Raw genomic sequence first — 20,641 nt, forward strand, 5'->3', positions numbered from 1 at the left:
ATTATGTATCTTCTTTGTTCATTATGTTTAGTTGTTTATCTTTCCTTTTTTTTTTGTTTCTGCTTCATCTCCTCTTCTGGGTTTTGTTTAGTTGTTCCGAAGTTTTGTCATGCATGCATGATTAGTTCAGAGTCCTTTCTTAATTAGTCTAGCAGTTCAGTTAATTCCCTCTATTTTATGTCAGTTAGTAGTAATTTAGTTTAGGGTCTTAGTTTTAAAAAATTGTTCCAGTACTTCGATGGGTATGTCTCTCAAAAGCTCATAGAGTTTAGGGTTGTTAATATATGAATTGGGCTTTGGTCTGTTGTTGACCCGTCTCGCAAATGTTGCCCATTTAATTTGGTCTATATCCTTGGGTCAATTTGACCCGTTTGGATTTTTGAAGTAAATATCAGAGGTCTGAGGGGTAATTGGTTGAGGGAATCTTTGTATAACAGAATAGGAAGCTTCCTAAGAAACTGGGTTGGGGGCTGTTTTGATAATCTGGTAACTACATTAGGGACAGTTAAGCAAAAAGAAAATCAAACTAAGGTCTTTTAAGCTGAAATGAAAATTAGAGGAGGGTAGAAGTGCAAATTTAATCTCTCTATTGCTGCCCTACTCCCTTGACTATAAAGGCTCATTTTCTTTCCATCCAAGGCGGAGAAAAAAAAAGAGATGAAAAATACAGAAAATAAAAAAACCGCTGGAAGAACAAAAATTACTGTTCCATTGAAAGTTTTCTATAATTCTTGAGGCTCTCATTTCTGAAACAATCACTAAACCATCAATGCTAAAATGATTTGAGTTTGGTTGGTCTTCCAAGTTTGGTTCAAGTTTTGGTCGTTTTTTTTATTGCTGGGTATCAGTGGTTATTTCTGCTGGTTTAAAGTTGGGTTCAAAGCTGATTTCATTGGTCATTTATGAGCTTACTACTGCTGCTGTTTCTGTGTACTCCTAACTCATTTTTCTTGTTGGTTTTTGCCGTTGTGACCAGGTATTACTCAGCCCTTTGGCATGTGAAATGGAAGAACACGAGTTTATTTGATTAAGTTGCAATCTATGTCAATCAAATGTTGTTTCCCATATTTCTGAAAACTATTAGACTTTACAATTAGCTTAGTTTCTTTGTTACGTATGATATTTTATGTTTCAGTTTTGATTTGCAATAAAGGCTGAATTATGATCTTTAGTCAATTAGCCTATATGAGTTTAAGTCTGGAATGGACCTGTTAGAGTACTGCAGCAAAAGGGTTCATACCTATTTTGGCTTTGTTGAAACCAATGTTTGCTTGGTTTTGATTTCTACCTAAGTCTGCTAAATGTCAAGCATAATTGGAATGGCTAGCAAGTTTTAGTTGGAATACATATCAATGGTTGTAGCATGCTAATTAAAGTCATGTATTACTTCATCTCATCGAAGTGTAATTGATTCATTTCCAGGCCAATAGTCAGTATTTAGTCAGTTAGTGTTTGGCTTCTACTGGGTTTTCTTCTTTAATAAAAATCCGTAAGCATGAACTTTTCCTTGCAAAGTCAGGTTCAAATCCATGTTAATAGGTTTATTTTCTTGAAGTCATGTCAATATGGGGCTAAAATCGGACTGATCTTTACATTTGGGTTTTATTTTAGAAAATTTTAAGTCATGTAGTCTTGTTTAATGTGTTGATATGAAGTTAGAATTTAGCATGAGTTCAGATCTCAGAATTTCTGTTATTAAATGATGAATAATTGGCGCGAAGGTTTTGCTATCATATTGGGAATCTTATTTTTAGTGTAGAATGTATGTAGTATTCAAACGTGATGTGTATGTGCTTAAGGTAATCAACATTTGGTTCAGATTCAAGGATTTTATGAAGGATACAGTGTTACCATCAATTTATTAGATTTGGGTCAATTTGGGCCCAGAACTTTAAAACATTTGGAAAATAGGACCTGGCAGGCCCTGTCGCATGAATACTGTCTTGTTGTGGCCGCTAATGGGCCCAATCGGCTTTAATAACTGGCCTAATCGCCCAAGCGCTACAATTTGGTTGGGTCTGGTTACTCACAATGGATTCGAGAAGTTTCCTATGCTCTTTAATTAATTAGCCATGCCCTCTAGAGTTAATTTAAATTCCTTTTTAAAATGGAGTTGAGGTGTGCTACGCCAAATAAAATTCCAAACGCGTAGTTGCTTTAGGCGCGTATTTTAATAATATTATATTCCTAAACTTGGGTGCACATTTCATGTGACCCGAATCCAAATCCTAAAATGTTGAATAAGATGTATTGCGGATAGCGGGTGCAATTCATGTGGCGCAGTCCAAAGGCACGTTTTAAACGACGTTCAATCTTCTTTAAAAATCAATTAAAAGCGGTAAAAAGTTAAAATTTGCACATAGGTTCATAATTGTTTAAAGTCAGATAATTAAGCCGATTATGATAGTTGAGCAACCGTAATAGAACCACGGAACTCGGGAATGACTAACACCTTCTCCCGGGTTAACAAAATTCCTTACTCGGATTTTTGGTTCGCGGACTGTTAAGCAGAGGCAGTATTTTCCTCGATGGGATTTAACCGGTGACTTGGGACACCATAAATCTCCCATGTGGCGACTCTGAATCTTTTAAATAAATCCCGTTTCGATTGTCCTTTAATTGGAAAAACTCCTTTACCCCTTTTTTCGGGGTGGAGATGAAAAAAGGAGGTGTGACAGCTCTGGCGACTCTGCTGGGGATCGAACCCAGAATCTTTGGTTCAGGGTTCAAGAATTCAAGCTTATAATAATTGTTATAGTTGGCTTTATTCAGTATCTGATTTTGTTACATGATTTGGGCCTAATGTGCTAATTGATTGCTTTTACCGCTTTGATATTCCGTGAATTGTATATAAACTGTTGTGAAATCCCTCTTCTCTCTGAGTCTTCTAAATCATGAAGAAGTGTGCACTTCGTGTGACTTCTTTTCTGTTAGAGTCATATCCCAAATTTAGAACGAGGTTCGGACAAGTTGCAAAGCCGGTGAAGCTTCTGTATTCCCAGTACGCTGCCCTCCTCTCGGCTCGAGTTGTCCGCTCGGGTAAGCTAGGTCTAGAACAATAAACCCAGGTTTTGAACCTAGAATAACTCAGCCTCATGCCGGATCCCTAGTAGGAACGTTTGTTTGCATCATGTGCATTTTGACTTTGGAGACTCAACATAGGGGTTGGGTCTGTCTAGGACAGGTGCACCCGAAATAAAAAGACCATCCTGATGCAACCTACTTGCTACTTGTGCATTTATTTGATTCGGACTTGCATGCTGACCAGCTTATGAATATTAGGAAAGGTTGAGGAAAGAGAAATGGCAGTATGAGGGTTAAAGAGAGTTAATCGTCTGTTCTGAAAAAAACCAATGTCCAAATAGTGTCGAAACTCTGCTGAATTTTCGAGAAAATAAAAAGAGGGAAGAAAGGGAAAAAAGTATTTTGTTTTCAAAATAGATTGTTTTATTTACCAACGAAATGAAAAAGAAAAAAGAGAGAAAAAGTTTTTGTTTGCCAATGAAATAAAAAAAGAGAGACTCTTGTTTTCAAAAATAGTTTGTTTTATTTTCCCGAACTACGCCAGTTTGATTCTCACAGGATGTGAGATACGTAGGCAACCCCCATCGAGTCCAACTTCCTTTTTTCAAAAATAGCCCAAAAGCCCAAAAATTTTACTTTGATTTGAAAAATAATTAGGGTGACGCCATTCTTGTCAGAAATAGCCAAATGTCCCTAAAAGGGCACCGGAATGCTGTTTTTGCAAGAACAACCACTTTTGTCACTTTCAAAGGTTTTGGCTGGTTAGCTGACACAGCCTTAAAATCTTTGTTTTGAAGTGATGAAAGGTCGTGTTGGCAAGGCCGGATGTTTTATGGTAATTTTGGAATTGTTCATTTCTCTTAAGTCAAAACGAGTCATGGTTTTCTTTTAAATTAAAATCACCTTAATAAATGTGCAGGATGAGCACAAATCAAAATGAACCTTTCTCAGTCCGTGAAGAGATCCCTTTGGAGCTACATATGTGGTGGCATGATTTGGGGGATGACAGCAGAAAAATTGTGACAAAAGCACTAGGCGGTCTTATTGGGCTTTTGAAGGTCAAGCCCAGAAAAGACGTGATTGAGGCCTTAATATCGTTTTGGGACCCAACACATAATGTGTTCCACTTTGCGGATTTCGAGTTAACTCCTACACTAGAAGAGATAGCAGGCTATGCCGGTTTTGAAGGGAATCTCAGAAGTCAATACCCGGTAGCACCGAGAAGAGTGACCCCCCACAAATTTTTGGACTTGTTAAGCATCAGTCAGGATGTCCGAGATGGAAATTTGGCTAAAGAATTTTGTACCTTCTACTTTTTGTACCGACGATACGGGAATCCACGTGGCTTCGAAACACCAGATACTGGTCTTACTCATGCTAGGAATCAAGACAAGTGGGAAGCTCGGAGAGGATTAGCTTTCATAGTGGCGTTCCTGGGTCTTTTGTTTTGCCCAAGAAAAGATGGGAACATAGAGATGGGATTAGTAGGGATAGCTGACTTTATGGTGAAGAAGGCAATGGGACTATAGTGCCGTTGATCTTGGCAGAAATTTACCGAGCTCTTACTCGTTGTTGTGAAGGAGCAAAGTTCTTTGAATGATTCAGAGTGTTCACACTAGAGTTGAAAGGGTGGCAATCTCCTTAGATTTATGAGGCTGCAAATTGATTCCTCTACAGGAGACCTAAGTGGAAGGTTTCACTTGGAAAGGTGATTTGAGGGACCAAATGGTATCGGAATTTGATAATTTTATGTTATGCACTGGTGCTCTACATTAAAATTAATTATGAAGCTAATATATCAAATATTACTTAGCTTAGATGTAAGCCAATTTGTTGCTCAAACGTTCGGTACGACACGAAACTGAACCCCGAGAAATGCGCCTTCAGCGTAACCTTAGGAAAGTTCCTCGACTTTCTTGTCACAAAGAGGCATCAAGGTTAACACCAGCCAAATTAGGGCTATATAGGAAATGCCAGAAAACTTGACCGGCAAAAAGTAGATGCAAAAGCTGACCTGCTGTATTGCCATCCTATCGAGGGATGCCACAACTTTTTCGGCATGCTCAAAAAGGACAACGGACTTCAATGGAATTCCGAGTGTGTCGACGCCCTGAGAGAACTAAAGACATACTTATCTTTGCCCCCGCTGCTTGCTAAGGCAGCACCTGGAGAGCGCCTCCTAATCTACCTTGTCATTTTCGGCATTGTAGTAAACACTGTCCTAGTCCGAGAAAATAAAGTTATGCAATCGCGATCTCCACCATCAAGCCGGAAATCCTTATAACTTGATGTAGACTTAGAACATGTGGACTTCCCTGGAATTTGCAGCTTTCTTGAGAGTTCATAGGATCTTGAGAAACTAGTCATTGGTTGGTATAATCTCGAACCAGGAGACCTATTGTCAGAGCGTTCACACTAGAGTTGAAAGGGTGGCAATCTTCTTGGATTTAAGAGAGTTCAAATTGATTCCTGTACAAGAGACCTAAGTGGAAGGTTTCACTTTGAAAGGTGATTTGAGGGACCAAATGGTATCGGAATTTGATAATTTTAAGATATTCACCGGTGCGCTACATTGAAAATTAATTATGAAGCTAATATATCAAATATTACTTGTCTTAGATGTAAGCCAATTTGTTGCTCAAATGTTCTAAAATAAAGATAATTCTGAAATAATTGAGGTTTATCTCAGCCAATTCTCAAACAATTAGCTAAGATGTAATCCAATTTGTTACTCATTTGCACTATTGACATATGAAACAACTGTGGTGGTCCAGTAGAGAGTAAATAATTGGACATGGGTCTTAGAGTACCCGTACTGCACAGTTCCCATGGCCACATCAGTAGAAGGGTTTCTTTGAGTGTGGAGATACAAACACATGGTGAAAGATTGTCCCAGACTCCGGACAGATGTTGATGTTCTAAACGTCAATACCACACAAGAGGGGGGGGGTGATTTGTGTGGTACCCAATTTTTGCTCTAAAAGAACCCGGTTCTTCTAGGTGTTCTAACTATTACTGTTTGCAGAATATAGAGTACATAAAATAAAGAACACAGAGATTTTTACGTGAAAAACACCTGGCTCAAAAGGTGAAAAAACCACGACCTATTACTTAGTAGGATTTTCTCAAACTTCCACTAAAATCACTGAGCCAAAACAGCATTTACAAAAACACTTTGTAAACCTAAGGATTAACTCTAATCCCGTTGTGGCACACAACCTCAACTGTTGCGACAACTTCAAGTTAGCTTATAACTTGAACACTCAAAGTACCTAATACAATTGCTTCTATGAAAGATGAAAGGTACAACTTTAAACCACCTACTACAATTGAACTCGAATAAGAAAAAACACAATGGAATTGGTTCTTCTATCTCGTTCAAGTAGCTTCAGGAGTGCACACTCAAATTTCACACAAATTGCTTGCAAAATCGCCTTGATCTTTTGCTTTCAATTTAGTTTAACTTCTGCGTTTGTGCAATACCTGTAAAAGAGAACAATCACTATCATTTAATAGGTTAGAAGTTAGAGTTTGATTGGGACTCAATTTCTGAACTTCTATCGTAGTTGAGTCCTTGAAGATATCAAACTCTAACACTCTCTTTATCCGGATTGTGTTCTCTTCCTATAAGGAGACTTTCTCTCCTTATCCAATATGCAACATTTTCGATCATATCAGGATCAATATAAATAGTAGACATGGATCATGGACAACCAACAATAAAATATGATGGCATGAACATACATAACAGGGGATGACCAGACAATCAAGAAACTACATATAAGGTACGAGCTACCACGCTACCATGAAAGACTATACAACAAAAACCAGCCGACAAGGCATACCAAACTATACATGAGTCGACACTTGTCTATGAGCCTCTAAATGAACATAAGTGCTGCAACATAGTTGGAACAGGGCCTCAACATACCCATAATGTCTATAACAAAAATGCATGTCAAGACCACGGCAATTCCGGAGAAGGGATCTCGCCAATCACTGCTGAACTAGACAACCTACTGTGGTGGAGGAGCTGCACATGCCTGTCTATTAGGGCCTGCAGCACGACATGCAGCGTCCACAAACAAAAGGACGTCAGTACGAATAAAGTACTGAGTATGTAAGGCAGGGAACCATAAATACGAACAGTAATGTAAGCAGGGATAAAGAATATACAACCTGGAACATCTGAGTACCTCTGAGGGCTACTGACATGAAATGCATGATACATATGTATGTATACATAAACTTTTAAAACATATGCCTCTGTGGGCATCATCATCATCATATCGTACCCAGCCATAATAGGCTTGGTAAAAATGTACCCGGCCATCATAAGGCTCGGTAGAATCGTACCCGGCCACGTGGAGCTCGGTAAAACCCAACTGATCAGTGGTTGCACAATATGTGCCGTACCCGGCCGACTATAGCGCGGCTCGGTAGAGTAAAATATATACATATATATAATGCATGCTCGACTCATGGAATTACATTCTAAACTTTCGGAGTGACGTAAGGTCGGTATCCTCTGTACACGTTATTAGGACCAACTCTTCATTGCAAACCTTATAAGAATCAGGAAGTACCAACAACATTGATAACATAAGAATAAGAGAAGCAACATTAACATCAATCGTTCCATAAGAGGGAAAGCAATGTAAGTACTGCTAGCTTCTAAGAGTAGAGTATCTTTGGAAGCTCGTTCATTACATTATGTACAATCGGAGTCGTGAAAAAGAAGAAAAGGGATAGCCTCACATACCTTGTATATACTTCCCCAATCACAAGCTATGCAATTGTCACAACTCCTTAGTCTACAATAAGAGAAACGATATTATCGTTATCATTTAAGCGTCATAACTATTATGTATCGACCACAACCTATTTTACGTTGAAACGGACAGCACCTTCCCTATATATATGACTTCACACCATTCAAAACAATCACCAAACAGCCCAAATAACATCAATAATAAACATATTGAGCCTCCCAAAATAGTCCACGCACAACCTAATTACATCATACATACGACGACCACCGTAGTCGTGTCAAACGACCCGGAAATGTTACGAATAACTATCAGCCCACAAACCAACATATATATGGTGTTCCTCCACACCCTTCCACCTCCAAAACTCCACAAAATAGTAGTAAAACACGCAGCCCAATAGAAACACAAAATAGTCTGCTACAAGTGAATAACTCGAACTCACGGTTTCCGATCACCGTCCCGTGAGTTCTTACATCTATAGAACGAATTACCATGAATTCACAGTAGAGAAAAATGTATGAAGGATGGCAGTAACTTACTTACTTTTGGGATAACTAAGCCCTTCCTTTGGTTCTTCAAACTCTAGGTTTTACCTTCAAATAGAACTTGAAAGAGAGGAAAAATCGATTAGGGTTTGTGTGGGATTTTTGGGGAGGAGTTGCAGGGGTTAACTTTGGTTTTGAGGGTCTGAAATATGGATGAAATAACTGAGTTCATAACCCCTTAAAAGTCCTCTCTTGGCCGACTTAGGTCTTTTAATTTTGTCCTATCATTTTGGCAAGTAGGTGATGCACCTACTTGTCATCTACCAATCTGCGCAGGCTTGCAAAAATATGAATATCTCTATACTCAGAGATCGTACTGACAAACGGTTTAATGCATTGGAAACTAGACTCATATATCTTTAATTTTGTGGGTAGATCACCCCGTAATTCCTTGTAAATTAGGAGAAAAGCTTAGAAATATTTGACCTAATGCTTAAGTAAAATTATGAACCTAAGTTGCAACAACGTTTGTCGATTTTTGTTTCATAACTCGTTTGACTTCAAGACTTATGATACAGATATTATATGATTCAAATACCTTAATACATGAGCTTGAGTGTATTATGTTTACCTGAAAAAATACGAGTTACAACATCCTTGATTCGTTTAACTTCTAATACTTGTTAATCACCCTTATACACCCTTGTATCACTTAAGACCAATAGGATTAACTTCTTATCATCTCAAAGGTAATTCCTTCTTGGATTTATGTTAACTAATATATGGCATAAACTAACGCGTGTGGATATGGGTTGTAATACTAGAACTAGTTCAGGAGACAGAAACTAGGAGTCCTAAGGCTTGGAGGAACTGGAGGGTTGAGTTTGAAGAAGATTCAGCATGTTCTGAAGAATTCCATCATTCTTCTCCTTTTCTTTTGCAAGCTCAATTTTGAGACCATCCCTCTCAGCTTCCACTTCAACCACACGAGCCTTGAGCCTAGCAATTTCAGCATCCTTAGCTGCACATTCCTGAACCAAAGTCCTAACCTTGCTATTGATGAGTGTCCTCAAGGATGGACCAGGTTAACTGGGATGGCATTGACTGGATAATCACAACCAAGAAGAGTTTTGATGCCAAAGTTTTCTTTGCTCGAGGCCATTTCCCATTTCTTCAGAGGCACATTGAGCCTGTCCAGAACTGTGGTTAGTATGAAGCCATATGGGGTAGCATGAGCCTTGGAACCATTTATGACCATGTCTAGCAGTTTGACTATGAGGGAAGGCCAGTTGATTTGCTTTCCTCTCTCCAGGCATTCCATAAAAATCAGATCCATGTAGTTGGAAATGTGCCTTCTCTCCTGTCTTGGCAATAAGCATTTGTTGACAAACTTAAACACCACCTTGTGCTGAGGCCTCATCTCACTCTTCTGCACAGCTCTGGCTTCATTCACATTCTCTGAATTACAGAACCTTTTGGTAATTTCAAGGGCAGTGGGGATGGAGTCCAGGCATGGCCACCTTTGCCTAGTATAGTCATCAAACCCTTCAGAGGGTATGTCCAGAATCTCTCCCAGTTTCACAGCATCAAACTGCACTTGAACTCCCTTCACCTAGCTACTGACAACTCCATCCTTAACAACATTTGCCATAAATTCAATCAACTCATTTCTAGCTAGTCTACCTTCCATCTGAAGGACCATGTCCTTCCATCTTGAGTAGCCAAAGAGTCTACCAATCTCATTATCCCTAGTTCCACCAGGTCCTTCAACAATCTACCTTTTAAGATTTTTCTTCTGCCAAAAATGGCAAGCTTATCCTATTCCTTCTCATATTCATCATCTTCTTCTTCTTCTTCTCCACTCCAATCATCATCATCAGAAACTTTGGTTTGTTTAGCTTTCACTGCAGATCTTGTCCTCTTGGCTAGTGTGGGTTCAGCGGCTACAGGCATATAGAAGGACTTCTTGGAGGAAGTCTTGAGTATAGGGACCTCCACTGTTGTACCCCTCTCTTGATGGACCAGTTCCATCTCTTCTTCCTCAACAGCCTCTGAGGATTCTACAACATTTCCCTTTCTTTTATCCTTTTTCTTTTTCTTGCTTTCCTCTAAAGCCTTTTGTAGATCAGCTTCACTCTATTTTACCCTACTTCTTGTGGCTCTACCCTTAGGCACTGAAGAGGCAGTAGTTGTTGGGGATGAGGCTTTTCTTTTCTTGGATGGCTTGGGAATATTTGGGGATTTTGGTGTAGTAGCTTTGTATTTCTTTGGGTCATAACTTACTCCAACCTTTTTCAGTAGGTCAGCCAAGGTTTCTTCAGTAGATGAAACAGGTTCATCTCTTTGTTTTCTTAGTTTCTAAGTTTTCAACCACAAAAGAACTTACCTCAAAAGGAGATTCTTGAGTCTTTTCAAAGCCAGAAAACCCATGTCAATCTCCCTCAGTCGCGGATTGAAAGGATTCCGACTCAGAGCTAGAGTCAGACTTTGGAGCTAGGCTTTCTTTCACTTGGCTAGCTTTCAACCTTTCATTTAAAACCTTCCTCAGAGCCCCAGATGCTACAGTGTTTCAAGCAAGCATTTTCTGTCTTCGAAACCTAGGTTTTGGAGATGTACTGGGTGGAGTAGATGAGGATGAATTTGAGGGAGATGGTGGTGGAGGACTGTCAGGATGATCTTGTGGGTTGGACATGATTCTTCATTTCTTGAGAGAATTTGGGAATTTTGGAGAAAAGGGCAATTTGAATTGAAGAGTAATTATTAACGGTTTTAGAATTATGAAGAAGATTGGAGATGTGGTGTGTATTTAAAGCGAATTAGACATTAAGTAAGTAATGACAGCTTTTTCAGGGGTCAAAGAGAAGTCTAATCAAACTGAAATTCTAGAATTTTAATGATAGATTTGGCTTCCCTAGATATTAGGCAAAAATCACGGTTTAAAGTTCTAGATGGACGGAACTGGTTCAATGCTCAACGGATAGAATTTTCTAGGAATTTGACAAGTATAGAACATCTGCTCATGATTGAATTATTAATCTTTCTAATTGTGCAGAGTATAAAAAACATACCTGAGCTTTCATATGAACCCATATTGATGAACCAGGTTCTTCATATAGAACTCTCTTGAACATGCTTCAAATGCCATAATAGAGAAAATGTTGTAAGAGATCAGTGAATCATATATACACATGTCATGGGAGTATACTAATTAAAGTATGAGCTGAGTAAGAATTAATCTAGATATTTACACAGGTTCAGAATTCCTAGCCAAAAAAATAATTTTTTTCATTTTTTTCATTGTGCATTCTGAGCTGGACCTATTAGGTGATCTTAATCATCCCTAATTCCAACTTGTTCCTTTCAAAGTTTTCTTTACTTAGTGCTTTAGTGAAGATGTCAGCAATTTGCTTATCAGTAGCACAAAATTCTATGGAGATCAATCCTTTCTCATAGTTATCTCTTAAGAAGTCATCTATGTGCTTAGTCCTCTTATGATGAACAAGGTTCTTTGTCATACTTATAACACTACTATTATCACAGAATATAGGAATGCAACCAACTTCAATGCCAAAATCTACTAGCTGTTGTTTGATCCATAATAATTGAGCACAACAAGATGTAGCAACAACATATTCAGCCTCAGCAGTGGATAAGGCCACTAAATTTTGCTTTTTAGTGGCCTAGGATACAAGACATGAACCAAGAAAGTGAGCCATACCTGAGGTGGTCTTCGTATCCACTAGGAAACCTGTATAATCAGCATCAGCATATCCTACTAGATTGAAATCACTACCTTTGGGGTACCAAAAACACAAATCAGTGGTGCCTTTCAGATATCTTAGTATCCTCTTGACAGCAGTCAAGTAAGACTTTTTTGGATTTTCCTGAAAACGAGCATAAAGACCTACACTAAAAACAATGTCAGGTCTGCTGGCAGTAAGAAACAAGAGTGAACCAATCATACCCCTATACAACTTTTGATCAACTGATGAACCAGGTTCATCAATGTCTAATTTAGTGGCAGTTGAAATGGGTGTGTCTATTTCTTCTGTTTTTTCCATTTTAAACTTTTTGATAAGCTCTTTTGCATACTCCTGCCGATGGATCATGGTTCCATTAGGACTTTGTTTGATCTGCAAGCCTAAGAAGAAGTTAAGCTCACCCATCATACTAATTTCAAACTCACTCCCCATTAATTTTGCAAAGTCCTTACTTAGCTTATCAGTGGTGGCCCCAAAGATTATGTCATCAACATATATTTGTACCACAAGGAGATCCTTACCTTTTTCCTTTAAGAATAAAGTACCGTCAATTTTACCTTTTTTGTAACCATGCTCTAGTAGGAATTTGGATAGTCATTCATACCATGCTCTTGGGGCCTGCTTGAGTCCATAGAGAGCCTTGTCTAGCTTGTACACATGCTCAGGACATTCTTTGCTCTCAAACCCTGGAGGTTGTTTTACAAACACTTCTTTTTTCAGGTATCCATTCAGGAAGACACTTTTGACATCCATCTGATGAAGAGTGAATTCCATGTGTGCTGCAAAGGGTATGAGGAGTCTGATTGCCTCTAGTATTGCAACTAGAGCAAAAGTCTCATCATAATCTATGCCCTCCTCTTGCCTTGTTTCTTGTAACTGTTCTATCTTTATCAAGTTTGTTTCTGAAGACCCATTTTGTTCCAATAACTGATCTGTCCTTGGGTCTTGGAACTAGATGCCAAACTTGACTTCTCTTGAACTGACTGAGTTCATCTAGCATTGCATTCACCCAATCTGCATCCTGCAAAGCCTCAACAATATTTTTAGGTTCAATAAGATATAAAAAGGCATCAAAAGCACACAGATTCTTTAATTGTGATCTTGTTTTGACTCTAGATGTTGGATCAGTGATAATGGTCTCAATAGGATGAAAACTTTGATACTTGTGAGGTTTCACAACCAACTGGTTTCTGCTAGATGTTTCTCCCATGTTCTGTTGCTGAGCAACAGGGTCATGAATAGGTTCTTTTAGGGGATTTATTTCAATTCCTCTTTGATCAGTTCCCCCTGTCATGTTGCCCTGGATGGAAGAACTTGTTCCATCACCTGTTCCTTCTTTTGGTGCCACTTTGACGTGTGCTGAGGCTTCAATCAAATCCTTTACCAATACAATAGCTTCATCTTCATGTTCCCATCTCTCAGAAAAAATGTTAGTTTCATCAAATACTACAATGACACTTTCTTCTACACACAAAGTGCTTTTATTGAACAATTTATATGCTTTGCTAAGTGAAGAATATCCCAAGAATACTCCCTCATCACTTCTGGGATCAAACTTATCTAGGGAGTCTTTTCCATTATTGTGCACAAAGCACTTGCATCCAAATGCCCTAAGATGCGATATATTTGGTTTTCTCCCTTTAAGTAACTCATAGGGAGTCTTCTCTACAAGATGTCTAGTTATGCATCTATTGATAATGTAACATGCAGTGTTTACGGCCTCTGCCCAGAAGCTATGGTGCAGTTTACTAGAAAAAAGCATAGTCCTAGCCATGTCTTTAAGAGTCCTATTCTTTCTTTCAACTGCTCCATTTTGTTGAGGGGTCCTAGGGGCAGAGAAGTTGTGAACTATACCATTTTCATCACAAAATTCAGCAAACTTAGCATTTTCAAATTCAGTTCCATGATCAGACCTGATTGATGCAAGTTGATTTCCTAATTGTTTTTGAGTTTTTATAACAAAGGCAGTGAACATGTCAAATGTTTCATCTTTAGATGTTAGAAATAGTACCCAGGTAAATCTAGAATAATCATCAACAAGTACCATTACATATTTCTTTCCTCCTCTACTCATGGTTTTCATTGGATCACAGAGATCCATATGGACCAGTTCCAACGACTTGGTTGTGCTTACCATTTTCTTGCTTTTGAAAGATGATCTTACCTGCTTCCCCCTTGCACAGGCCTCACAAACTTTATCTTCTTTGAACTTGATATTGGGTAACCCTATCACCAAGTCCTTAAAAACCAATTTGTTTAGCTGATTCAGACTGTCACGACCAAGTCTTTTGTGCCACAGGAGGGGATCATTATCTAGCACACTTAGGCAGGTTAGTTCATTTTCTGAGAGAGTAGACAAATCTACAATGTAAATATTGTTAACTTTTTTTCCCTGCAAAACAATCTTGTCAGTGGTAAGGTTAATCACAAATCATTTAGTAGAGGTGAATGCTACAAGGTTACCTCTATCACATAGTTGTGACACACTGATCAGGCTGTATTTCAAGCCATATATGGAGTGAGAGTGTGTCTTACCTTCCTTTCCAACCCCAATGATCTCACCTTTCTTCCCATTTCCAAAGGAGACATTGCCCCCCCTTAAGTCCTCAAGTGAAAGGAACTGGTTCTTACTTCCAGTCATATATTTTGAGCAGCCACTATCCATGTACCATATTTGGTTGCTTCCATTCACTTGGACCTGCAAAAAGAAATCAGGGGTTAGTCTTAGAAACCCAAACTAGTTTGGTCCCTTTCTATGGGCAAAGGGATAAATCAGATTCCTTCTAGCCCACCCATGCAGCCTATTTTTTTCTTGAACGAAAGTTTTGTTATTTTGACTAGCCTTTTCTTTTGCATTACATTCATTTTTGTAATGGCCAGTCTTGCCACAATGTGTGCAAATTTTGTTTTCAGGAAGAGTGAGGTACTTGTTTTTAGGATCCCACTTAGGTGCTTGAGTCCCATAACCAAGTCCTCTTTTGTTGCTACTGTGATGTTCTTGTAGCTAGAATAGTGCATCAGAAGCCTTATTCCATTTGCAAGTTCTGTCCAATTCATGTTTTACCTTCCCTAGATCTTCTTTTAATACTCTTATCTGCTCATCTTTCCTGTATAACTCATCTTTCATTTTTCCTAAGTTTTCTTCTAGGGTGAGATGTGTGTGATCGGCTTTCTTCTTTCTTGTTCCTAGTTTCAATTTTAAGTTCTCAGACCTAAGTTCTAGGACACTAGTGTCAAGTTCAAGAACCTGGTTCTTCAACTCAGTATTTTCACTTTCACTCTCATTAGCCCTAGACTCTAGATTTTTGCACTTGGCTTTTAGGATCATACATTCCCTAGACAACTCTTCCTTCTCATTGTTAATTATCTCAGACTCATCAATGAAGTCTAGCAGTAGCTCAGACAACCTTTCTTTAGACATGAATTTAATCTTGTCTTTGAGATAAATAATACTTACCTCTTGTTCATCATCTGATTCTCCGATGGCCATAATTGCTTGTTCATCTCCAACTTCATCTTCTGAGTTCTCATCTGATGTTTCTCCCCTGGCAGCAACCATAGCATTTGTTGATCCTTTGTTCCTTTTTGGTTGAACCTATTCCTTCTTCCTGTTCCTTCATTCAGCCCTTTCCTTCTTCAACTCAATTTACCATTGAGGGGCAATTCTTGATTATGTGATTAGTCTTACCACACTTGTAGCAACCCTCATTGGTCTGTTTCTCAGGAGCCCTTGGTTTGTTGAAGGTTGTACCTCTTGAAGAACCCTTTCCTCTCATCAGGTACTTTTTGAAATCTCTTGTGATCATAGCCATTTCATCATCCTCCAGATCTGATCCTTCAGCAATTCTGAGAGCCAGACTTCTTTCCTTCTGTGGTGCATCCATTTTCATGGTTTGCCTTCTCAGTTCATAGGCAGTAAGGTTTCAAATTAGTTCTCCAGCTTGAGGGTAGCAATGTTCTTTGATTCCTGAATAACAGTGATTTTACTTTCCCAAGAGACTGGCAGAACCCTTGTCAAAATCTTCTCAACTTTGTCTTCTTCAAGAATAATCCTTCCAAGAGACTTAAGTTCATTTGTCAGTGTGGTAAACCTTGTATACATCTCTTGGATGATTTCTCCTTCCTCCATGGTGAAATTCTCATATTGAGAATATAGCAGTGTTCCTCTAGACCTCTTCACTTGAGGTGTTCCTTCATGAGCCACTTGCAAAGTATCCCAGATTTCCTTAGCAGTGGTACAACTTTGAATTCTACTGTACTTATCTGGACCTAGTCACATAAGCCATTTCTTGGCCTTGGTATTCTTCTCCCACTTCTTCAGGTCTTCAACAGTGCAGTCAGCTCTTGTCTTTGGCACATCCACTCCTTCAGCATTCTTCTTAGTAGTTGCTAGAGGACCATCAGTGACTATGTCCCAGAGTTCATAGTTTTCTCCTATGATGTGCTCCCTCATCATATTCTTCCACCAATAATAATACTGACCATTGAAAAGTGGAGGCCTAGCAATGGGTTACCCTTCCCATTTCCCAGGTGATGCACTTATCGTGATTTTCATACACCCATAAAGCATAGCATAACCTTTATTGAAATTTTCTTTACTCGAGCCATCCTCAGTCTCAACCTCCATAAGCCATAACTGATTCACCTGTACCTAGTTCTTCTAGGTGTTCTAACTACTACTGTTTGTGGAATAAAGAGTACATAAAATAAAGAACACAGAGATTTTTACGTAGAAAGCACCTGGCTCAAAAGGTGAAAAAACCACGACCTACTACTCAGTAGGATTTTCCCAAACTTCCACTAAAATCACTGAGCCAAAATAGTATTTACAAAAACACTTTGTAAACCTAAGGATTAACTCTAATCCCGTTGTGGCACACAGCCTCAACTGTTGTGACAACTTCAAGTTAGCTTATAACTTGAACACTCAAAGTACCTAATACAATTGCTTCTGTGAAAGCTGAAAGGTACAACTTTAAACCACCTACTACAATTGAACTAGAATAAGAAAAAACACAATGGAACTGGTTCTTCTATCTCGTTCAAGTAGCTTCAGGAGTGCACACTCAAATCTCATACAAATTGCTTGCAAAATTGCCTTATTCTTTTGCTTTCAATTTAGTTTAACTTCTGCATTTGTGCAATGCCTGTAAAAGAGAACAATCACTGTCATTTAATAAGTTAGAAGTCAGAGTTTGATTGGGACTCAAATTCTAAACTTCTATCGTAGTTGAGTCCTTGAAGATATCAAACTCTAACACTCTGTTTATCCGGATTGTGTTCTCTTCCTATAAGGAGACTTTCTCTCCTTATCCAATATGCAACCTTTTCGATAAGATCAAGAGATATTGCTGCTTGATCAGTAGGACTTATCTCCTTCACATGTATCTCACATGTGTAGGTTGATCACGACAGTGCTTCACAAGATGGATCTGGTCCATGACTGAGTTCATTTGTCATTCTTCAAAACTTCACCTGTTCTTGGGCCAACAGATGTGTCCAAGCAGACTATTCACGTGAGTAGAGGACTCCGAAGAGGGGGAGGCCTTGCCCAATGATGTGTTTCATATAGTAGGCTTGAGGCCGTTGCACCTGATGATGTCATACATGTATGCTTTTTATTCATGTTTTGTTTCGGTTCTCCTTATCGGGGCGAGTTCCCTTATTTGTTGCTTCATTTATGGGTGAGTTTCATGATTAGTACGAAGCTTATGTGTTTACCCATGTTGGGAGATTCTATGAGTGGTAGCTCGTGTCTATCATTTGTTTTTATTCATTATTGAGAGTTACGAGGCTATAGGTGACTTCATGTTGTCCATTATAGTAGGTTTTGATGTGATTCCTGAGTAATTTGGTTACGATTTGTAATTTCGATGCTCTACTAGAGTTAGAATTGTGTAAGTGTTGTGATTTTATTAACAGAATTGAGCTTGTGGAAGTTTTCAATTGGAAAGATGATTCGAGGGACAAAATTGAATCGGAATTTGATAAATTCAAGATTTGCACAGGTGCTCTATATTGAAAATTAATTGAGAAGCCTTTGACATAATCAGACAGTACGACACGAAACTTAACCCCGAGAAATGCGCCTTCGTTGTAACCTCAGGAAAGTTTCTTGACTTTCTTGTCACAAAGAGGCATTGAGGTAAACCCTGGCCAAATCAAGGCTATAGTGGAAATGCCAGAAACTTGACCAGCAAAAAGCAGGTGCAAAAACTGACATGCCGTATAGCCTTCCTATCGAGGTTCATCTCATGATCCTCTTATAGATGCCACAAATTCTTCGGCGTGCTCAAAATGGACAACAGACTTCAATTTAATTTCGAGTTTGTCGAAACCCTAAGAGAACTAAACACATACTTATCTTCGCCCCTCTGCTTGCTAAGGCAATACCCGGAGAGTGCCTCCTAATCTACCTTAAGTGATTTCATGTTGTCCATTATGGTAGGTTTTGATGTGATTCCTGAATAATTTGGTTACGATTTGTAATTTGGATGCTCTACCGAAGTTAGAATTGTGTAAGTGTTGTGATTTTATTGGCAGAATTGAGTTAGTGGAAGTTTTCAATTTGAAAGATGATTCGAGGGACAAAATTGAATCAGAATTTGATCAATTCAAGATTTGCACAGGTGCTCTATATTGAAAATTAATTGAGAAGCCTTCGACATAATCAGAGGGTATGGCACGAAACTGAACCCGGAGAAATGCGCCTTCGTTGTAACCTTAGGAAAGTTCCTTTGCTTTCTTGTCCCAAAGAGGTATCGAGGTAAACCCTGTCCAAATCAAGGCTATAGAGGAAATGCCAGAAACTTGACCAGCAAAAAGCAGGTGCAAAAGCTGACATGCCGTATAGCCGTCCTATCGAGGTTCATCTTATGATCCTCTTATAGATGCCACAAATTCTTCGGCGTGCTCAAAATGGACAAGAGACTTCAATGGAATTCCGAGTGTGTCAAAACCTTGAGATAACTAAACACATACTTATCTTCGCCCCCGCTGCTTGCTAAGGCAGAACCCAGAGAGCGCCTCATAATCTACCTTAAGTGAATTCATGTTGTCCATTATGGTAGGTTTTGATGTGATTCCTAAGTAATTTGGTTACTATTTGTAATTTGGATGTTCTACTGGAGTTAGAATTCAGTAAGTGTTGTGATTTTATTGGCAAAATTGAGTTAATGGAAGGTTTCAATTGGAAAGATGATTCGAGGGACCAAATTGAATCGGAATTTGATAATGTCAAGATTTGCACAGGTGCTCTATATAGAAAATAATTTGAGAAGCCTTCGACATACTCAGGCGGTACGGTACGAAACTGAACCCCGAGAAATGTGCCTTCGGTGTAACCTCAGGTTACTTCCTTGGCTTTCTTGTCATAACGAGGCATCGAGGTTAACCCTGGCCAAATCAAGGCTATAGAGGGAATGCTAGAAAACTTGACCAGCAAAAAGCAGGTGCAAAAGCTGACATGCTGTATAGTCGTCCTATCGAGGTTCATCTCACAATCCTCTGATAGATGCCACAAATTCTTCGACGTGCTCAAAAAGGACAAGGGACTTCAATGGAATTCTGAGTGTGTCGATGCTCGAGAGAACTAAAGACATACTTATCTTCGCCCCCGCTGCTTGCTAAGGCAGAACATGGAGATCGCCTCCTAATCTACCTTGTCGTGTTCGACACTGCAATAAATGCAGTAATGGTCCGAGAAAATAAAGGTACGCAATCACGATCTCCACCATCAAGTCGGAAATCCTTAAAACTTGGTGTAGACTTAGAACATGTGGACTTCCCTGGAATTTGCAGTTTTCTCAAGAGTTCATTGGATCTTGAGAAACTGGTCATTGGTTGGTACAATCTCGAACCAGGAGACCTACTGTCAGAGTGTTCGCACTAGAATTGAAAGGGTGACAATCTCCTTGGATTTAAGAGGCTGCAAATTGATTCCTCTACAGGAGACCTAAGTGGAAGGTTTCACTTTGAAAGATGATTTGAGGGACCAAATGGTATTGGAATTTGATAATTTTAAGATATGAACCTGTGCTCTACATTGAAAATTAATTATGAAGCTAATAAATCAAATATTACTTTGCTTAGTTGTAAGCCAATTTGTTGCTCAAACGTTCTAAACTAAGGATAATTCTGAAACAATTGAGGTTTATCTCAGCCAATTCTAAAACAATTGGCTGAGATGTAAGTCAATTTGTTACTCATTTGCACTATTGACATATGAAACAACTGTGGTGGTCCAGCAGAGAGTAAATAACTGGTCATGGGTCTTAGATTACCTGTACTGCATAGTTCCCACTGCCACGTTAGTAGAGGGGTTTCTTTGAGTGTGGAGATACCAACACATGGTGAAAGATTGTCCTAGACTTCGGACAGATGTGCCCAAGCGGACTATTCAGGCGAGTAGAGGACTTCGAAGAGAGGGGGGCGATGATGGGTTTCATATAGTAGGCTTGAGGCCATTGCACCAGATGATGTCATACAGGTATGCTTTTTATTCGTGTTTTGTTTCAGTTGTGCTTATCGAGGCGAGTTCCCTTATTTGTTGCTTCATTTATGGGGTGAGTTTCATGATTAGTACGAAGCTTATGTGTTT

The sequence above is a fragment of the Nicotiana tabacum genome, chromosome 20 (assembly GCF_000715075.1).
Source record: "Nicotiana tabacum cultivar K326 chromosome 20, ASM71507v2, whole genome shotgun sequence".
In the NCBI taxonomy this organism is placed as follows: Eukaryota; Viridiplantae; Streptophyta; class Magnoliopsida; order Solanales; family Solanaceae; genus Nicotiana; species Nicotiana tabacum.